The sequence below is a fragment of the Syngnathus typhle genome, unplaced genomic scaffold (genome assembly GCF_033458585.1).
Source record: "Syngnathus typhle isolate RoL2023-S1 ecotype Sweden unplaced genomic scaffold, RoL_Styp_1.0 HiC_scaffold_303, whole genome shotgun sequence".
Lineage (NCBI taxonomy): Eukaryota > Metazoa > Chordata > Actinopteri > Syngnathiformes > Syngnathidae > Syngnathus > Syngnathus typhle.
Window position 1 is genome coordinate 42,501 of NW_026872207.1, and position 6,140 is coordinate 48,640.

The window sequence follows — 6,140 nt, forward strand, 5'->3', positions numbered from 1 at the left end:
GACTTGCCCGCGCGAGGCGCGCGCGCCGAGGCCCAAGCGGGAAGCTGCGCCCCGTCCGAGTCAGACTCGGTCGTTGCGGCCCGCCGGTCTCGCGCTACGGCCAGGATGCGGAGTTTGATCGACACTGGTGGGAGCCGGGGGGTCGAAGGGGTTCCGGCCGCCCCGCCGTCCTCAGCGCCGCTGTCACCCAGACGGGAAGCTGCGCCCCGTCCGAGTCAGACTCGGTCGGTGCGGCCCGCTGTGGCCAGCTGGCAACTAGCTACGGAAGGGTACCGGCGCTCCCGACGAACCCGCCGGGGTGGCTGGTGACCAACGCTGCGTTCGGCGCTTATTGCTGTGACCGGGAGGGAAGCTGCGCCCCGTCCGAGTCAGACTCGGTCGTTGCGGCCCCCCCGAGCCCGCACGCCTCTCGCGGAAGGTCATACGCCACCGGCGGCACGAAAGACGCCTCCCGCAACGCGGTAGTCGGGAAAGGCTATTCGGATAGTCGAGCAGAGTTGCGACAACACATCCCGCGGTGCCGTCTGGTTAGGCAAGGGTTTGAGAAACAGCATTCGCGGTAGACCGGCGCGGCCGGCGGACACCCACGCGGCGTGCCGCAATCGGATCGCGCGCTCGGCCTCCGTTGATTTCCTCTAGGTGGGTGATTCGGGGCGTCTCGGTCTCGCTGCCGTTCGGTCGCGCCAAGGCCTGCGGGGGCGGCGCGTAGCGCACGCTCTCGCGGCGGCCGAGGCGCTAGAGTGCGACCCGCAAGTGGGGAGGAACCGTCCACCCAACGCCGGCGCGAGCCGGGGCCGGTGGGGGCCCTACCAAGGCGGGTCATGAGTGCCAGTCGGTCAGTTCGGGAGAAGGGGAGGGTACTCGGAGGCCCGCCGGGAGCAGACGGGGGTCCGGAAGCTGAGGGGGGTGAAGGACGGCGGCCGGGAGCAGACGGCCGTCCCCGGGAGGGGGTGTTCGTTCACGTGCGGACGCCGGGAGCAGGCGGCCGTCACGCGATTCTGCCAACCGTTCCTACCGGCCTGTGTTTAAGGAGGCGGCCGGTCCTCCGTCCTTGGATGGATAAGATTCGCAGATTTTCGCCCGGCCTGTGTTTAAGGAGGCGGCCGGTTCCCTCCTTCCTTCCTTTCTTGGATGTATAACATTCGCAGATTTTCGCCCGGCCGGTGGTTTAAGGAGGCGGCCGGTCCTCCCTCCTTGGATGTATAACATTCGCAGATTTTCGCCCGGCCTATGTTTAGTGAGGCGACCGGTCCTCCCTCCTTGGATGTATAACATTCGCATATTTTCGCCCGGCCGGTGGTTTAAGGAGGCGGCCGGTCCTCCCTCCTTGGATGTATAACATTCGCAGATTTTCGCCCGGCCGGTGGTTTAAGGAGGCGGCCGGTCCTCCCTCCTTGGATGTATAACATTCGCAGATTTTCGCCCGGCCTATGTTTAGTGAGGCGACCGGTCCTCCGTGGAGAGCGACCCGCAAGTGGGGAGGAACCGTCCACCCAACGCCGGCGCGAGCCGGGGCCGGTGGGGGCCCTACCAAGGCGGGTCTCATTGCCTGTCGGTCAGTTCGGGAGAAGGTGGGGGTACTCGGAGGCCCGCCGGGAGCAGACGGGGGTCCGGAAGGTGAGGGGGTGAAGGACGGCGGTCGGGAGCAGACGGCCGTCCCCGGGAGGGGGTGTTCGTTCACGTGCGGACGCCGGGAGCAGGCGGCCGTCACGCAATTCTGCCAACCGTTCCCACCGGCCTGTGTTTAAGGAGGCGGCCGGTCCTCCACGAGAAGAATTCTGCCAAACGTTCCACCGGCCTGTGTTTAAGGAGGCGGCCGGTCCTCCCCGTCGTTCCGCCGGCTTGTGTTTAAGGAGGCGGCCGGTCCTCCACGAGAAGAATTCTGCCAAACGTTCCACCGGCCTGTGTTTAAGGAGGCGGCCGGTCCTCCCCGTCGTTCCGCCGGCTTGTGTTTAAGGAGGCGGCCGGTCCTCCACTATTCCTTCCTTGGATGGAAAGCATGTAGCACTTTGAAAATTTTCGAGCACTGTGACACTTTGAAAATTTTCGAGAGTTTTTGTACTTAGAAAATTTTTCGCTCTTGCACTTCCAGAGTGCTTTGCGGTAGCTCCTAGGTTCGCTGTCCGAGCATGTGAACACTTTTTGGGGGGGAACACATCGCTAGAGACACCAGCCGCCTGGTTCTCGGGGCCAAAACTTGTGTTCCCCACACTCGTTCTGACTATATTTTGCGATTTGGGGGTAAAGGTAATGAGTACAGTGACTAGGGGGACCAACTCATCGTACTCTGGCGCACCAACAGACCAAAGCTGGTACTGCACTTACCCCTGGTACCCCAACGCCTGGTACCTGACGGGCGAGAGGCTGATTTTTCGCTATTTGCGGCCGACCGAGGGAACCAGACAAAGCGGACACTTTACGGCGCAAGAGCCGTTGGCACTTAGAAATTTTTCGACAAAGTTGGCGCGAGCTCCAGAAGGAGAGGCTGATTTTTCGCTATTTGTGGCCGACCGAGGGAACCAGGCAAAGCGGACACTTTACGGCGCAAGAGCCGTTGGCACTTAGAAATTTTTTGACAAAGTTGGCGCGAGCTCCAGAAGGAGAGGCTGATTTTTCGCTATTTGTGGCCGACCGAGGGAACCAGGCAAAGCGGACACTTTACGGCGCAAGAGCCGTTGGCACTTAGAAATTTTTTGACAAAGTTGGCGCGAGCTCCAGAAGGAGAGGCTGATTTTTCGCTATTTGTGGCCGACCGAGGGAACCAGGCAAAGCGGACACTTTACGGCGCAAGAGCCGTTGGCACTTAGAAAATATTCGCCAAAGTTGGCACGAGCTCCAGAAGGAGAGGCTGATTTTTCGCTATTTGTGGCCGACCGAGGGAACCAGACAAAGCGGACACATTACGGCGCAAGAGCCGTTGGCACTTAGAAAATATTCGCCAAAGTTGGCACGAGCTCCAGAAGGAGAGGCTGATTTTTCGCTATTTGTGGCCGACCGAGGGAACCAGACAAAGCGGACACTTTACGGCGCAAGAGCCGTTGGCACTTGCGCGAGCTCCAGAAGGAGAGGCTGATTTTTCGCTATTTGTGGCCGACCGAGGGAACCAGACAAAGCGGACACTTTACGGCGCAAGAGCCGTTGGCACTTAGAAAATATTCGCCAAAGTTGGCACGAGCTCCAGAAGGAGAGGCTGATTTTTCGCCGTTTGTGGCCGACCGAGGGAACCAGACAAAGCGGACACTTTACGGCGCAAGAGCCGTTGGCACTTAGGCGAGCTCCAGAAGGAGAGGCTGATTTTTCGCTATTTGTGGCCGACCGAGGGAACCAGGCAAAGCGGACACATTACGGCGCAAGAGCCGTTGGCACTTAGAAAATATTCGCCAAAGTTGGCACGAGCTCCAGAAGGAGAGGCTGATTTTTCGCTATTTGTGGCCGACCGAGGGAACCAGGCAAAGCGGACACTTTACGGCGCAAGAGCCGTTGGCACTTAGAAATTTTTTGACAAAGTTGGCGCGAGCTCCAGAAGGAGAGGCTGATTTTTCGCCGTTTGTGGCCGACCGAGGGAACCAGGCAAAGCGGACACATTACGGCGCAAGAGCCGTTGGCACTTAGGCGAGCTCCAGAAGGAGAGGCTGGTTTTTCGCTATTTGTGGCCGACCGAGGGAACCAGGCAAAGCGGACACATTACGGCGCAAGAGCCGTTGGCACTTAGGCGAGCTCCAGAAGGAGAGGCTGATTTTTCGCCGTTTGTGGCCGACCGAGGGAACCAGGCAAAGCGGACACATTACGGCGCAAGAGCCGTTGGCACTTAGGCGAGCTCCAGAAGGAGAGGCTGGTTTTTCGCTATTTGTGGCCGACCGAGGGAACCAGGCAAAGCGGACACATTACGGCGCAAGAGCCGTTGGCACTTAGGCGAGCTCCAGAAGGAGAGGCTGATTTTTCGCCGTTTGTGGCCGACCGAGGGAACCAGGCAAAGCGGACACATTACGGCGCAAGAGCCGTTGGCACTTAGGCGAGCTCCAGAAGGAGAGGCTGATTTTTCGCCGTTCGTGGCCGACCGAGGGAACCAGGCAAAGCGGACACATTACGGCGCAAGAGCCGTTGGCACTTAGAAAATATTCGCCAAAGTTGGCACGAGCTCCAGAATGAGAGGCTGATTTTTCGCCGTTTGTGGCCGACCGAGGGAACCAGGCAAAGCGGACACATTACGGCGCAAGAGCCGTTGGCACTTAGGCGAGCTCCAGAAGGAGAGGCTGATTTTTTCGCTATTTGTGGCCGACCGAGGGAACCAGGCAAAGCGGACACATTACGGCGCAAGAGCCGTTGGCACTTAGAAAATATTCGCCAAAGTTGGCACGAGCTCCAGAAGGAGAGGCTGATTTTTCGCTATTTGTGGCCGACCGAGGGAACCAGGCAAAGCGGACACTTTACGGCGCAAGAGCCGTTGGCACTTAGAAAATATTCGCCAAAGTTGGCACGAGCTCCAGAAGGAGAGGCTGATTTTTCGCCGTTTGTGGCCGACCGAGGGAACCAGACAAAGCGGACACATTACGGCGCAAGAGCCGTTGGCACTTAGGCGAGCTCCAGAAGGAGAGGCTGATTTTTCGCTATTTGTGGCCGACCGAGGGAACCAGGCAAAGCGGACACATTACGGCGCAAGAGCCGTTGGCACTTAGAAAATATTCGCCAAAGTTGGCACGAGCTCCAGAAGGAGAGGCTGATTTTTCGCTATTTGTGGCCGACCGAGGGAACCAGGCAAAGCGGACACTTTACGGCGCAAGAGCCGTTGGCACTTAGAAATTTTTTGACAAAGTTGGCGCGAGCTCCAGAAGGAGAGGCTGGTTTTTCGCTATTTGTGGCCGACCGAGGGAACCAGGCAAAGCGGACACATTACGGCGCAAGAGCCGTTGGCACTTAGGCGAGCTCCAGAAGGAGAGGCTGATTTTTCGCCGTTTGTGGCCGACCGAGGGAACCAGGCAAAGCGGACACATTACGGCGCAAGAGCCGTTGGCACTTAGGCGAGCTCCAGAAGGAGAGGCTGGTTTTTCGCTATTTGTGGCCGACCGAGGGAACCAGGCAAAGCGGACACATTACGGCGCAAGAGCCGTTGGCACTTAGGCGAGCTCCAGAAGGAGAGGCTGATTTTTCGCCGTTTGTGGCCGACCGAGGGAACCAGGCAAAGCGGACACATTACGGCGCAAGAGCCGTTGGCACTTAGGCGAGCTCCAGAAGGAGAGGCTGGTTTTTCGCTATTTGTGGCCGACCGAGGGAACCAGGCAAAGCGGACACATTACGGCGCAAGAGCCGTTGGCACTTAGGCGAGCTCCAGAAGGAGAGGCTGATTTTTCGCCGTTTGTGGCCGACCGAGGGAACCAGGCAAAGCGGACACATTACGGCGCAAGAGCCGTTGGCACTTAGGCGAGCTCCAGAAGGAGAGGCTGGTTTTTCGCTATTTGTGGCCGACCGAGGGAACCAGGCAAAGCGGACACATTACGGCGCAAGAGCCGTTGGCACTTAGGCGAGCTCCAGAAGGAGAGGCTGATTTTTCGCCGTTTGTGGCCGACCGAGGGAACCAGGCAAAGCGGACACATTACGGCGCAAGAGCCGTTGGCACTTAGGCGAGCTCCAGAAGGAGAGGCTGGTTTTTCGCTATTTGTGGCCGACCGAGGGAACCAGGCAAAGCGGACACATTACGGCGCAAGAGCCGTTGGCACTTAGGCGAGCTCCAGAAGGAGAGGCTGATTTTTCGCCGTTTGTGGCCGACCGAGGGAACCAGGCAAAGCGGACACATTACGGCGCAAGAGCCGTTGGCACTTAGGCGAGCTCCAGAAGGAGAGGCTGGTTTTTCGCTATTTGTGGCCGACCGAGGGAACCAGGCAAAGCGGACACATTACGGCGCAAGAGCCGTTGGCACTTAGGCGAGCTCCAGAAGGAGAGGCTGATTTTTCGCCGTTTGTGGCCGACCGAGGGAACCAGGCAAAGCGGACACATTACGGCGCAAGAGCCGTTGGCACTTAGGCGAGCTCCAGAAGGAGAGGCTGATTTTTCGCCGTTCGTGGCCGACCGAGGGAACCAGGCAAAGCGGACACATTACGGCGCAAGAGCCGTTGGCACTTAGAAAATATTCGCCAAAGTTGGCA